Here is a 15,947-nt window from a genome sequence, read left to right as displayed (position 1 = left end):
CGAACGCTGGGACAGCCAGCGTAAATGTAAACAAACGCTACCGCCGTGGCAGCAAACTAAACTTTGCGCCGCGTGCGCGTTGGTTTTTCTGCATTGCCCGCTTGAAAATATGTGGCTAGGTTTGCTGAAGAGCTGAAGTGATATTCTCGAGCATACGGATTTGGGATACGATCACGTACGTTCGCAAAATCGTGCGCAACTCGCCCCGTCCGCGAACAAAACAGCCAGCTGGCGCACGGCGCCACGAAAGCGATGCAAGGTGAGCTACCGCGCCGCTAACGGCTTAACCAGCTCACGTCTGCTTAGTACGTGTAACAGTCGCTGCACAACACGACGCGAAAATCTCGCGAAAGTGATCGTGTCCCCAAAAGAGCTCGAGGATCTATCGCGTACTACGTCGCACACACGCTTGACCAGCTTGCGTTTTGTCATAACTCGAGACATGCGGCGATATGGGTACCACGAGTGCGCGTTATATCTAAAATAAACTTCTGTGTGACGCGTCTTCGACTCGTTTTGGCAGATGTTGCCTGAGCCTCGTTTCCAGTCCTAAGTGGCAGTCCAAAAATCTCATGTACTAGCTCAGCTTTTATTTGAGCCGACGATGAAATAAGCAACAAAATGATGTGTACATTTCTGAATTCATCTTCGTTTTTTCACATCGACGCGTCGTAGCATAACATAATACGAAGTACGCTCGCACGCCGTTCGCGACCAACGAGGATCACACAAAAAACAATGTCGCGATCGCTTTTATTCGATCAGTGCATTTTATCAACATCGAAGACCTAGCTAGTTGAAATAGTTAAGTTCTGACGGGGTTCACGCGCGCAAACATACGACGGAGCGAAATAGGTAGTTCGATCACAATCGTCTCAGCTAAATGCACATAAAGCACACACGACACCACAATCGAATACTACTACGAAAAAATAAACTCGAAGGGGGTCTCCATGCGTTCGTACGAACGTGTACATAACTTTTGGGACATGTGCACGACGCAGTTAGAATGGTTAGAACGTGACAGTTCGCCGTGTTGTTCACGGAAGGAAACTTCATGGGACACATAAGAAAAGCAATAAACATTAGCTCCAAATGCTCGCCGCCACTCGTAATCGCGCCATCTCGCACGGCGGTACGGCGCCGAGCGGCCCGAGCGTAAGGACAAGCAAAGGTGTAGTCCGCAAGCGCCCGCATTGCAATCCGTCGAGTCCTCACAAAGATGGCGGCGAGCGCGTATCGTCTCTTTTCGGCGTCTGCTAGCCCGAAACCTTCCAGAGAGCTTCCACGACTAAATTGTCCTGGAAGGTTCTGGCGAACCTCGGGCTCACCGCGGGTCGCCAGAACCGTCCAACCCGAGAAAAACGAACGCCAACCGGAAGTGCGCCGCGGGGGTGTCGGAGCAACCCGAGAAAAACGAGTGCGCTCTGGCTGGCTCTGGCAGCCCGCGGGTAGCCAGAAGTGGAAAATCGAAGAGCCCCCGTAATACCATAATTCTGTATGTACGGATCCGTATCTTCCGTACATACGAAATTTTTCACTAGGGCTCTACCATATTTCACTAATTAAGCCAATGTTGTGCAAGTTGCAGCCACTTTCCCCCACAACCTTCATGATCCTCTCTGCCCAGATAACCTCCCCCGCTTCTCTTGGAAATCTGTTCTTTATCCTTAATGACCATTAGCTTTAGAACGTCATAACAGTCTGAGAAAATCCTAGGCAGCTGCTGCTGTGAGTGTTGACTCACTGTTCAGAAAGACTGCTTTGACTGTGTTGTTATTGGCTCAAGATGTTCGTGTGATGTGCAGTGAAAATGCTGTTTACATGAAAGACTGATCAGTATCCTTGTATAATTTCGTATTCAGGATCCAGTGCAACCACTGCAGCCCTTACTGCATCTGGGTCGCTTGTGCCCCGGCAGCACAGTAAGGCTTTTTAGTTACATTTATTTCAGAGCATATAGCATTATCTGTATATTGACCTATGCGACTGGTACTAAGTTGATTACTTCATTTGTATTTGTGAATAGACACTCTATACAATTTTTACTTTATTAGTGTGCATGCAGAGATGAGTATAGGTTCTGAATGCAATGTATTCTGAGTTGCATGCTCCGTCAGATACACTTTGTGTCCCGAAAAATGCACTTTTAATGTAACAAAAAGCTGCTTGCATTCAGTTACTTGAGAATATGCATGAGTTGACTGTTGTGAGCTGGTGACAGTCATTGGAGAAGGTGCTGCAAAAGTCAGTTACCTTCCGGTGTGCTCATCTACACAGTATTTGCTGAGCTAGATAGTGTCCTGGAAAAGAAACTTAGCCACGAATATGTTTTGCAAAAAGAGTACATTGATAGCAGCCATAGCAATTACAACATGGCAGTGTGCGGTCTGTGTTCCACTATTTAGCCACTGTCCCATTTCAGATTCTGGCAACAGCCTTCGTGATGTCAGTCCGGCCACTTCATTGCCATCTGGTAAGAGAATACTTCATTGATGAGGCCGTATTATTTTAGTCATGTTTGTCAGCTTCGTTAAGGGGGGACGCGGGTCTTAAAATAGCAAAAAATCGTAAAAAAAGTCAATTTTCGAAAATCACAATTTCGAAGTCTTTATAGTCCAAAGTATGCTCTGGCAAAATATTATGGTTGAATTCCATCAAGAAGTGCTAAAAAACTATAATTTAGAAGCGTGCGCGGACGAAAATCGACGCCCAAATTCGGAAATTTTACCCAACTTCAAGCCCCTGTAGCTCCGCGCGACGGCAACCGATCGGCGCCATCTTGGTCTTGTCACGAAGCTGCTTCCCAGCGTTTGAATTTGGCGCGCTTCAAGCCAAGCTACGCCACGTGGTAGCACGGCAATCGGCGCCTTTTCAGAAGTCGCGAAAAGGACGCTGATTGGGTAGGGCGCGCACGTGACTACCACCTGACGAAACGCAGCCCTCCGATTGGCCGTGACGCGCGCATCCTCTCCCGGCCTCCCGTGCCCGCGCGCGTCTCATGGTAAGCGGCGTCTGCTATTGCTCACTCCGCCATCTCGGACGTGCGTTTCCCTTTGTTTCCCCGAGCTTTTTCTCATCGCCGAGAGTTCGCGCGCGTTAGCTCTTGGTCTTTCGACCCGTGTTGAAGAAATTTCTTCGTTTCGCGTGCTTCGATGGCGCGCGATGACCGTTTGAAAGTTAGCACGCGGAAAGCGTGCAGCAAACGGAGACGAGCTTGGAACAAGCACATCGCGTCAAAGAAAGTGCCAGCTTCGGTGGCGGCGCCGGCCGTTTCTCCTGACGTCTGTGCGGCAGAACCATGCTCATCTACGGCTGAACCATGCTCATCGACGTCGACTGCTCGTTCGCCGCCGCTCGATGCGGCTGGAGCAAGCTCATGCGCGGAGCACATCGACAACAACGTGGCCGGGCCTAGTACGCGCGCGGAGCGCGTGGACACCGTGTTTTACACGGACGAGGCGTGCGCAGAACGCGAGGAACATGCAAAGAGCGTGAAATCTTCGTTGGCGGACGTTTCTGCGACATCGCGAAAGTTCGACCTGCTCAACGTCAGCATGGCGAGTGACGACAACGATCACGGCACAGAATTCATCATCGTCGACATGCAAGTTCTGCAAAAATTTTTTTTCAAGACTACATGTACCCAGTGCGGGACAGTCAGTCTCCAGTTCTCGAAGTGTAACCAGAGACAGTACGGCCTGGCAGTAAAACTGGAGCTGACGTGCGCTAATTGCGACTTTGCCAAGCGCCACTTTTCGTCGCCGCGGGTCGACGGCCAAACCGCGATCACGCCCTTTGAAATAAATTTACGTGCTGTGAAGGGCATCCAGAGCATTGGGAAGGGAGTGACGGCGCTTGCAGACTTCTGTGCCACCCTGAACCTCTCCCACCGCGGCCTTCACCACAAAACCTTCAGGGGACATATGGACACCATGGTGGATGCCTGCCAAGCAGTTGCTAGAGCCACAGAAAAGGCAAGTGTAGAGGTGGTGAAGACTCTCTACAAAAACTTTCTCAGTCCAGTTGGTAATGTTGATGTTATTTTTGATGGCACATGGAAGACACGCGGACACAACTCCAACATTGCAGTTGGGTGCATTATTGAACTCTACACTGGCCTGGTGTTGGACCATGTTGTATTGTCGCGATATTGCCATGGCTGCCAGGGGGCACCTGACCCAAGTGATGACGGCTACGGTGACTGGGCTGTCAACCACAAATGCCTAAAAAATATTGACTGCAATGCCGGTCGGATGGAGGTTGAGGCAGCCCTGATTCTGTTCAGGCGCTCTCTTGATAAAAATGGGCTGCGCTATACCACCATCCTCTCAGACGGCGACAGCCGCACGTTCCATGCGCTGAATGAAGAAAGTGTCTATGGATACATAGACATTGAAAAGAAGGACTGCCTGAACCACGTGCACAAGAGGATGGGGACTGCACTTCGCACATTGCAGGAGAAGAAGAAGGCACAAGGGGAGTCTCTTGGTGGGAAAGGAAGACTCACGCAAGATAAAATAAAGAAAATAGCAAATTATTATGGATATGCATTGAGAAGCCACACGCATGACGTCCCAGCCATGCAGAAGGCAGTGAAAGCCATTCTGCTACACATGTCATCCACTGATGATTCCCCTGACCACAGCCACTGTCCAGAAGGTGCCAGTTCATGGTGCTGTTATAACCGTGCAATGGCCAGCAACGAAAAGCCGCCACCCCACAAAAATCCACTGCCAGCCTTCGTTCGTACTGCTCTGGAGCCGGTCTTTGCCAGGCTGGGTGATCATGCCCTCTTACATCGTTGTACAGATGGAATGACCCAAAATGCCATTGAGTGCCTACACTCTGTGATCTGGAGTCAAAGCTCAAAAAACACGCACGAGTCTCTGCTCGCTGTGGAAAGGGCTGTTGCCGAAGCAGTCTCGCGCTTCAACCAGGGAATGGTAGAAACCAACAGAGCCATTGCAGAACAGCTTGGCTACAGCCCTGGGAGCTGCCTCATCCGAAGGAGTCTTGAAAAGGACAGGAAGAGGCTCTGCAAGGCCAACAAAGGGCACACAGAAAGTGAAAAGCTCAAGAGGAGGATGTCCAAGAGACACAAGCCCAATGTGAGCCAGGACTACAGCCCAGGACTGTTGTAAAGTGGCTGAACACTGAAGTGACTCACTTTTATTGCTTTTTTTTTCACATGCCTTTGTGGCATGCAAGTTTCTGCGATGTTTGCCTGAACCAATTTTAATAAAATTGGTTTTATTTTGCTCAGGAAGAGTGCAGCTGCATTCTAAAGCCTTTCTTTTTCTTACAGGTTCAAGAGAAAAACTTACAAACCTTCTGAAAACTTTAAACGCGATTTTCTCAGCTTTGTTATTTTTGTGAAGTGTCTCTGCCTTACGGAAGTTTTCAAGAACTTTCCATGAACATATTTATTCAAACTTGGTGTCATTCTTCTCAGGAACAACTGGACTACAGGCTAAAGCTTTTCTTTTTTTCATAACCCTGATGCAATTTTAATTATGTGATAAGTAAGGTAATTACTGAAAAACTAATTTTATACCTTTCAAGTTTGAAAGTTATTTCTGATCAATCAAACAGCTGTTTTGACATTTCGTTAGCTTTAGCCTGTGGGGTGGACCTTTTAGAAGAACTACATAGTTTTCAAAAGCAACTTTTTAGGTTATAAATTACCGTAACGACCCGTAAGAAATTACCTAGTTACAATGCTGAATTTTGTCATAACTTTTTTTCTAAGTGAGATAGCTGTAATCTGCTTACAGATTTGAAATCTCCATTCAATGATGCACACACATGGCAATTTTCATCAAGATAGGATAATAAATAAAAAACTTTTTTTAAGACCCTCGTCCCCCCTTAAGGGGAGACGCGGGTCGAAAAGTCGCGGTTTTCCGAAAAAAATCTGGGTTTTTTTTTTCGGCTATATTGTCATCCTTGGACTATAATCTTTTATTTCTGAAAATATCAAGCTCAAATTCGCACGAGAAATTATCAAAAAAGGCTTCCAAGTGAGAAGCGGTGACGCGAGAAACGCGCCAAAGTCGCGAAAAAATGGTGTAGTTTGCGTCCTTCTGTTGCGAAAATGACGCGGTGCCCGCCATTTGCAATCCTGCCCGCATACAGCGTAAAGCTGTCTTCTCCACAATACACCAGGGGTTACTCTCGTAGCTTCACGCAGAATAAAAAAAAACGAGAAAAACAACGCGTACGTCGAGCGTTTTGAATTTCGCGGCACGCAGCGCGAGGCCGCCATTGGACGGCGGCGCCCTCCACCCTCTCCCTCCCATCTCCCCGGCAAAAGAACGAAGCCTCAAACGCCGCGACCGAGTTGTTCTGCGTTACTTCTGTATTTTCGTGCCATGGCAAGCCCTAAAAAGCGCAGTTCTGATGTTCGGAAGTTCAGGACTCGCCACAAGTATCGAGGGAAACGGCGTCGGACGCTTCCCAAAGCGACAGCGATGGACGATGCCCCCGACGCTCCGATATCGGATAGGCCTAACGCCGACACCGAACCCCGCGACAGTGGTTGTGAAATTGACGCTGCGGTGGAATTTATCAGTGCATCCGAAAAGAAGATTGGATTCTTTGAGAGTGAGCCTAGACTTGTAGGTGCTCTTGCTGTCAACGCGATGCTTTGCGAAATCGGCGCGCTCACGGGCGGGTTCGGCATGGGCAGTGACTATTCCGACCCCGTGAAAATAGCGCTTCGTTATTCTGACCGGGTCAAAATAAGGAAACGCTATTTTCACCATACTTGGCTTGGATCCGTAGATAAGTGTGGCTTTTCGAGAACGGCGTGTCAGGCAACCTCAGATGCGCTCTTTTTGTTATTAGTACACTGTATTGTTATGAATGCGTATTTTTTTTGCGTGTGTGTGATCAGCTGTACACAAATTATACGTAATTTGTTCTGGAGGAGTGCTTATTACGGTGTTCTTGTGGTGGCTGCGGACACATCGTTGCCCGTGTGCTTGTTGAACGCGAATGGTGTTTGCAGCCCTGTGTGCTGGTACTGAGGTTCGCCTGAACTTGCACTGTCGCTACGTGCTTCAGCGTTATTTGTGATCGATGATATTTGATTTACTCTCGTATGGTTCGTGTGCGGTGGCACCTTTGTAGTAATCCGTTCGTTGTACTAGTTTTACTGTGTTTGAAAGTATGTTTTTCACTGTGCTTGATCATTCGCTTCAGCAACCTGCTTTTGATTGTTTTGCCGCGTATTCGTCGAATATGTATCAATGAATGGATGAATGGCACTTTGTCGGTCAACGGGGCCGATTTTCTTTCTCGGTTTAGCCATGCCAGCGTCAGACAATGTAATTTCGATTGGGGTCTTAATCGCGATTGAAAAATGCAGAAGCGCGTCGTTTGTGCTTGAGAAATTCGAATCAAATCGAAAGTGTCCGTATGGCACTACTCAAGCCTCATACGATCGATAGTTGTATGTACATAAAGAAATGTTCGACGCCTAAGTATTTACGTGCAGTTTGCACCCAGAAGGTTCCCCTGCACACGGATGCCGCATGTTCAGGCGTGAAATCTCACCCCTGTAAGCAACAAACAAGCTAGTATCAAGCCCTTTAAGATATCAAAAACCAGATAATTTTTTTTTTCTAGTGTAACAAATGGAAAGCGTCCATGAGACAAAACTCATCCTACTGCCACATGCATGCATAGATGTGTGAGCAACAGGCAGTGTGCCTACCTAAAGAAATCTGGGATTGGAAAGCAAATATTAATTGCAGACGAAAAAAAAATTCCCTGCATTTCCATAGGATGACAGCACTTGGGCAAAAAAAAAGCATTGAAGAAGTGGAGACTTTTTTTAATGCATAGACACTGCCGTACAGGGACGTAATTGACAGTTTGGGACTTATTTGCGGCTCCTTACGTGTATGTCATTGACCCTCAGTTGGTTAATGGACAGAATGTCATTGTGAACAAACGAAAGTGAACTGGTTCTAACTGCCTAATCGGCTCATTCTCCAAAGCAATGTAATAGCTGACCCAAAGTTTCTTTTCGTTGAAATCAACCTTTCCTTCTTAGTCAAATGAACTCTGTAGGGAGGTCAAGTTCTCTTATGAGCGAGATGTAACTGAACATTTGATGTTTCCTCTTCTTTAATGAAGTTGTTCTTTTTAGTGTTGTACGTGCAAGCCAAGTGTCCTATCTTGGAACAACTAAAGCAGCTTGTCCTAATATGACGACAATACTAGGGTTGGTGCCCTTGGCCACCTCTGCAGCATGTGGGCTGGGTTTACAGTGCAGTTGCTGTCTTATGAGACAACGTAGCCTCCTGGCAAGACTTGTCCCTTTGTTTCCATTTGGTGTCCAGACTGACTGGAAGGAGCTTGATTCTACATAAGTGTCCTTCGCAAGTGACTTGATGCCCACGTTGCCGGTGGAGGTCCCTCATGGCTGGTTGTTCCTGACACTAACATGATAGCATTGCTATGGTGTGCCCTTTGGCAGCTTTCATGGCTTCAGCAATGGTGGAAGTTTTGTTCCATGTTAAATCATTGCCATCTTCAGTTTGCCAGCAGCTAGCTTCAGATGCTTCCACAGTGCACACACACGACTAGTTCATCGTAGAGCTGTATATATATGGCTCAGGTTCATCTCTTTGTGCTGAATGCAAAAACTTGCCGTACATGCACTTTATTGCCAACAACTCTTGATTACCTTGTATGCACTTATGGGAGCCATATTCATCTGTAACAGCACACTGTGTCTGGTGTGTGATACTTCAGAAGGAACAACTTCAGCTGCCGACATTTTAAATGCGATGTATTTTTTCGCAAACCAGGAGCACTTTGAGTGTTTCTATCTATCTATCTATCTATCTATCTATCTATCTATCTATCTAGCTGCCTACGCCTGGGTGCTCTCGTGGTGGATGTCTCCTTAACTTGGTGTAGACCAAGATTGGTATGGGAGGTTAAGAGGGTGTGACGAATATGACTGTCTGGTCTAGACATGAATAACATAAAAATCCTGTCGCGTACATCATCAAATCCTCTCCTCCAGGCATGTGTGGCTTATACCCGTATACCACGGGCCGCAGTATGCGGGTATGCGCCACAGGTGATTAACAAGTTTATATCTACCCTGGAATGGCGGGAGTTTAAATGCAAGAGTGTTCAGAAAAACCGACATCGGCAGCGTCGACCCTATGAATGCAAAGAATAAAGATCAGAGTCCCAGCAGGAATCGAACCCAAGCGTTCTGCGTGGCAGTCAGGTATTCTACCACAGAGCCACGCCAGGTCTTGAAACTGCTTTGGAAAAAGGTTCTGTGCAGCATAATGTCGGTGCAACATCAGTTGTGGTTGGAGTGCTGGCTGTCTAATTTTATAATAAAGCAATAAACATTACATATGTACTCCTATGTTACAGGCGTGATGTCAGGTTAATGTCAATTATAGTTCCAGTGTTGGCTCCACTTTTATAGCAGAGCAATAAACATTACATTTGTTTTCCTGTCATTCAGCAAGCTATATTCAAGCGTTGCTCGAACCCGGAGGAATATGTTAACGAATGATATTCACATCATAACACCGTAGTGTGCACTTCGTTTCGATGATACTGGCGCCTGTCACCAACGTGAGTGCTGATGTTACATCAGATCATTCAAAAATGCCACTAGTCAACATTCCTGGTAAGCCCGCGATGCGCACACAACTAATAAACTTACAAAAACACGCCGATCCACCTCGTAATGTTGGCTCAAGGCCCAAAAATGCAGCATGAACAATTACTCGCCAACTGCTTCGCATGAAACCGATTCCCACAAGGTGTGGAATCTGCCGAATTTCTTTTCTTTTTAAGGCTATCGACAAACATCTAATTGCATAGCATCAGGCGGCACTGTATTCCAAGCACTGTGATTAACTTGTCACTGTTTTGCTTTTCAGAGAAACTATTCACTTGAGCAAATGTATTGAAAAGTTCAAAATAGGTTTCAAGATTACTCTTTAATCCACATTAATGATAGCCTTTTTACCTTCTCTGCATCTGGAACAGTGAGAATTTTACACGTGTCCGCAACCACTGTTACTCACAATCCTATCCTCCCCTTCACATTTTCGGTACCAGGCATACAACAGGCAGATGACTATTTTTTTCAGCAGTAGCTTGCTGCAACATCAGCAGTAAGGAAATAGACACGCACTCCCATGTCCTGTTAGTTATACAACTTAATGTTGCTGCTAGCATACTAGAGAACAGTGCCCACCAAATACACAGCACACACATGTGCCTTCTGATAAGTACCTGGAGAATCTTAGTGCTGCATGCTCAGTCCATTTCTACTACTCTCTATTTGCCTTGCATGAGGGTACTTAATATATTAAATGAATGTCTAATAATGATTCACTTCCAGAAGCTGGATTGCCACATGCATTGACCTGCAAGTCAAAGATGCGCTTGAATTTGATTGTGCTTCACATCACTGCAGGTAGCAGTAGAAGGTGCATTGTCATTTAATGTATGGCAGACGCTGTATCTTCTCACGGGTAAATTTATTGTTGTCCTCTCCCAATGGACTTGAAAAGCACTGGGTTCAATGAACCACCTCTTGAAAATATTTCTCAAAGTATTGCTGCTATTACCTGTGCAATCAGGTCGAGCCATTTCCAAACCTGCCCATACTCTACAGCTAAAAAAAACCAAGATCAAGACCACGAGTTGTGCTCTACCGATTACAGCATTGCTTTGCCACATCACACTTTTCATTAACATTAATGGACTCATTTACCTATTTCTCATTTTCTGCACCCAAACTTTTAAAGCATTAGACGCTGGATACCTTGTCTGGAATTAAGCATGTGTGCCTGGAGACCCTTACAAAGTGGCTTCTAACAGGCCTACCTGTCTTATTTCATCATTTGTTTACCATGCTGCCAAATTACTGACACACCTTCATTCTTGGCTTCTTGCTGGACAAGCTTGTAAGAACAATAAATTTGTATTTCATTCACAGTGTGTATGAAAAAAGTTGGTTTCCTCTAGCTCGTACCTGTCAGCTTCAAAATAGGATGTGAGTCTTGTGTGCCTTGAAATAAAACGATATCGTGCTGACTGCTGCCTTCGTCGACGTCACGACCACGTGACAATATTCATACCCTTGTTTCCTCTGGCTTTGTTGATGCCAGGGGCACATGCATAGTCCCTGTACTACTCTAGCCATGTGTGAAACAGAGCAAAGAAAAACACTGTTCTCTATGGTAAAGGTTCATTCAAACAAGCCCAGTAGGGAGTAGGGATTAGGTGACAAACTGCTCACTGGGTTATTTTCTATGTTGAACAGAGTGATGTGATTGCATCAACAGAGTACAGATAAAAACCAGAGACCAAGGTAAGAAGAAATATTGCATCTACGCCCTTCTGAATGTAATTATTTCCTTTTGTTATGACTAAATTCTCCAGTCATTATTTAGCATGTATCTATATGCTAAGCACTCTTCTGATACACAAAAGTGCCAAAATATCCTGCGTCAAGTTAGGGCTGTGCTTGCTGGGTCGCATTTAGCAGGTGTCTTAATTAGTAGACTGCATTTGCATGGGCTGGATTAAGCTGTGCAATTCTTTATGAGGAAGAAATTGAACAGCACCATAAAGACAAGCTTGGGAGAAAATTATGGACACAATACATGTTCTACATGTTGCCGTCTCTCTATTTCATCTACAGCGCTGTTCGATTCCCTCCTGAAAAAAGCCATATTCACTAATACACCTGCAGTGTGTGCTACCAAGCACATTCCGAACAAGTGCTCCACACAAACTGTATAAGCTCTCTGGTACATATGCATGGGTTCTATAATTTAAAAAAAAAAAAACTGAGTATAACATTACCAGAAAGTTAAATGCATGCCAGAAATTCTAAAGCTGGAGAGAAAGGTTTCAAGATGCTAAGTATGCAGGTGAGGTGGTGATGGGAGCGATGTGGTTGGGGATCGAGGCCGTTCCAGCCTTTGGCTGTGCGATGGAAAAACGATGATGAGCAAGGGACAGTATATGCGCACTTGTGCGAGCAACGTTAAGTGGATGGCCTGTGCACAGTGAAATGCACGAAGGAGGTCGATTAATTGTTAGGTCTATGGCGAATTAAACTCTTACAGAATTTATGATATGAAGTTCGCGATACGACAACAACGTGCTAGAGCATGGGTTCTCAAACTGGGTTCCGCGGAACCCAGGGGTTCTGTGAAGAGCATATCTTAGGGTTCCGCGAGCGGCCATAACGAATACAACCCGCTCCCGTTTCAGTCCCATTAGCAACTAATTTATTTATTTAGACACGCAAATTTGCTGCCCGCAAATTGCGGGCAGCGAGAGACCCGCGTGGTAGCAGAATTAAAGGCTCGTCGTCTAGTACGTGCGTGCCATGAAACTTGCACGATGCGGACCCGTGGTGAACGCGCGAGCGCTGGTAATTCATGCTCGTGAACGTTCAAATTCCAGTTGAAACGGCAATTAGTGACTCATGGCACGTCGGCTATCACGTGGCAACGTTTTCATACAGGATGATTTGGCACTGCTCTATGCCGGTTTTGTAAACGAAACGTGCAACGAGCGCTTTGATACGCGTAAGAGCCATCACTTCGTGCCGGCTGTGGGCACACAAGCATTTAGGCTTAGCTTTACGACCAGTGTATCGGTCGATGGCCGCTCCGCTATGCGATTGGCATGCCTCCTTTTTCGTTTTGCAAAAAATAAAACAGGCCTCTGTACGTCCGGCGCTTCGTTTGCGTGAACACATTGCTTACGCTGCGCGGTGCCTGAAGCATATATGCGCTTTACGCGACTCGCGGAGCGGCGCGGGGAGGGAATCGCAAGTCTATGTATTATCGGGAGTTCTACATCAACGGCGATTGCCTTCGATATTAAAGAAAGATAGGCCAACGCGGGCAGTGTTAATACAGTGGTTGCACAGGCGTCATATCCCCCTGGTTTCGATTGTCTTCATGCTCAATAAAAAGTTGGGGTTCCGCGGCACTCTGGAAAAACCGTGTTGGGGTTCCCAAAGCCAGAACGTTTGAGAACCCCTGTGTTAGGGTGTCCAAACCAGAATCTGCTTTTAACGACGAAACGCTGATATCGAATGAGAATGATGAATAAATACACCTTACGATGCGATTTTGTGCTGATTCTAAGTGCTGCTGAGGTAGATCTGGTGAGGATACCATAAGGGTGAGGCATATTCAAGTTTAAGTGCAATGTTTTGTATGCGAGTAATTTTACAAGGAGCACCGGAAATGTTACGTTGCAGAAATCGTAAAGTTTTGCTTGCAGATGATGTGATGTTGGTCACATGAGAGTTGATTGAGGTCATGTGTGATCGTATAAGTATTTGAATTAGTTGACACTGTCAATAGAGGTGTGAAAGGGAAGTGATATCGATTATGGCTGTGAGAAATTGACATGGATTTACATTTTTAAGGCTTTAAGACCATGATCTACTGGTCACACGGAAACACAAAACCTCTATTAAACGTCTTTAAAATGTTTAAAGCCTCTACAAACCACTATAAAACGTTTTATAGAGGTTTCGTGTTTCGTGGGTCTTAGCAATAAATCATTCGGAATGAATCATTCTGCAATGAAATGCGAATATTATTGTTATAATTTGATAGGTCAACAATTATAAAGAACGCAGTCATCAGCAAATATGCGAATGTGAGAGGAGACATGTTAGACCGCTCACATATACTATTGAGAATAATATGGACATAAAACTGAACTCTGGGGGACGCCTGATGTTACTGGGAGAAATTATGAAGCAGTACTGTTAATGACAGATGGTGATTGGTTACGAAAAAATTATTTCATCCATGTTATGACGTTAGGGTGCAAGTGATCATTGATGAGCTACTTTATCAAATGTCTTTGTAAAAAAAATATGTCGGTTATTTGAGTAGAGGTCATGTAGAAATGAAGCTATAGTTGGGAGTCACACCGTAGACCTTTATGAGCCATGTTGTGACAGATGGAAAAAGTTATTGCTGTCCAAAAAATCCATACCATCTGAAAATATGATGTGTTCCATGATTTTGCAAACGACACCAGTGATGGATATGGGACGATAGTTTAAGGGCGATTGGCAGTTACCTGATTTGTAGACTGGAACTTGCTCTATTTTCCACTCGTCTGGAAGAGTGCCTGGTAGTGGTGGTTGTGAGAACAGCAGGTCTAGATTCATGGCAGAGATCTGTACTTGACATTTTTTAAAACCTTCGAGGTGATTTGATCAGCACCGGCTGATGAGGATAACTTATGACTGTCACTTAGTGCGGATATTCTGACTGGTGAAAAAATAACATCAGGCATTGAAGGCATGACAGGAGCAGCATATGCAAAAAAATGCATAAGAGGTTCGGTTGTAAAAACAGATGAAAAAACAGAATTAAATATATTGGCACAGTCTAGGTCGGATAAAACTTCACAGTCCTTAGGGATTCTGATGCCAAGGGATGAGTTAGGGTTGGTTATCTGCCAGAATTTGTTGGGGTCATTACTAAGCATTCAGGGTCAGACCTACCCCGAATGTTTGTTTTGTATATAAATTTTAAAAAGTATTATGATACCCATTGTTTTCTATATATCAACAACAAATAATGTACTTAAGCCAAAACCAATCTAACAACTTATAAATATATGATCCTGGAAACTTCTGTATGCTTGGATCCCTGATCTCGAGGGGTAGAGCCACCATTGGCATCTTGAAGAATTTTTGCCTAATTTACAATAACTCAAGATTAGATAAACCTTTTTCCAATATGTAAGCAGCATTCTTGCCTTTATAAACCCAGATTCAGATATTAATGTTTAATTTTTCCCGAAGCGATTTTGCTATGCATATAGCCTCTCCATATCTAATGTACGTGAGATCATAAGTCCAAAATTGTCGTGATCACACTTGTTTTCCCAATTCTACAGAAATTGGTTTTATGATTAGAAGACTTCAATTCAACCCTTCTGGCATCAAACCATATTGCAGCTGCACTCCATTCGAAATCTCCACTGCATATATTTAAATCATATGAAAGTTTGAATGCCAGTCACACACGTACATGCCGTATGAAATCACGCACATGGGGGCTTGCGCAGCTTTATGCTTCAAATAATAACCAATGAGCAGGTTTCGTCAACCCTGCTGGATACATGCTGCATGCTCGCATATTTGTTTTGACTCGCCGTTATAACTGTTGCTACCTGAGCTACCCTTAACTTTTTGTGAAGTAACATATATAGCGTTAATGTGTAGCCCAAATCCACATGCTTATAATAAATGCTTTTCTGTAGCCTAGCCCCAATAGTTCTCTTGACAAGTTTCTGAGCTTCACTGGAGGATGAAAATGTTATGCGGTGAATCACACAAAATGTGTTGAGGGGAAGCATTTTTGCTGTGCAGTGAAGTATACTAAGAAGGGCACTGTCACGGCCGGGGAAGTACACAAGAGGATTTTATGCAAGCTTATTTGGAAGATAACGAAGAAACTCAAAAGGAAGTTGCGAACCACGCAGTGTGTGATGGAACGGAAGATGAGAGGTGTAACAACTTATTTAGCAAGAGAGCAGAGTGGACTCTGGAGAACAAACAGGGGCAGCTGCCGACATTCTAGCTGAAATTCAGAGAAAAAAAGTGGATATGGGCAGGTCATGTAATGTGGAGGACGGATTTGACGATCAGTCAGAGCGACGGATTGGATATTAAGAGATGGGAAACATATATATAACAGAGGATGTCAGAAGGTTAAATGGTATGATATGAAATTAAGAAATTCGGAGGCATAAAATGGCTCTCGCAGCTAATTGGAGCTAAATGAAGGAAGCCCTGCAGGGGACATAAAATAGGGTGACTATGATGAAACCTTACATGTGTTGTCTCTAGTCATAGTACAATCCAGTGGGACGCCTGATAACTGTATGTT

At 45.0% G+C, this 15,947-nt stretch overlaps 1 long non-coding RNA gene across 1 annotated transcript in view; it reads left to right on the top strand.

Annotated features, from left to right (window-relative positions):
- The window catches only part of LOC125757575 (uncharacterized), a 34,682-nt gene extending 32,206 nt beyond the window's left edge, over window positions 1-2,476 (top strand). Inside the window, exons 3-4 of the long non-coding RNA XR_007415321.1 lie at window positions 1,866-1,925; window positions 2,426-2,476. This is a non-coding gene — a long non-coding RNA (uncharacterized LOC125757575). The remainder of the gene's footprint in view (window positions 1-1,865; window positions 1,926-2,425) is intronic.
- The last annotated feature ends 13,471 nt before the right edge of the window (window positions 2,477-15,947 follow it).

The sequence above is a fragment of the Rhipicephalus sanguineus genome, chromosome 3 (genome assembly GCF_013339695.2).
Source record: "Rhipicephalus sanguineus isolate Rsan-2018 chromosome 3, BIME_Rsan_1.4, whole genome shotgun sequence".
In the NCBI taxonomy this organism is placed as follows: domain Eukaryota; kingdom Metazoa; phylum Arthropoda; class Arachnida; order Ixodida; family Ixodidae; genus Rhipicephalus; species Rhipicephalus sanguineus.
This window is presented reverse-complemented; position numbering and strand designations above follow the sequence as displayed.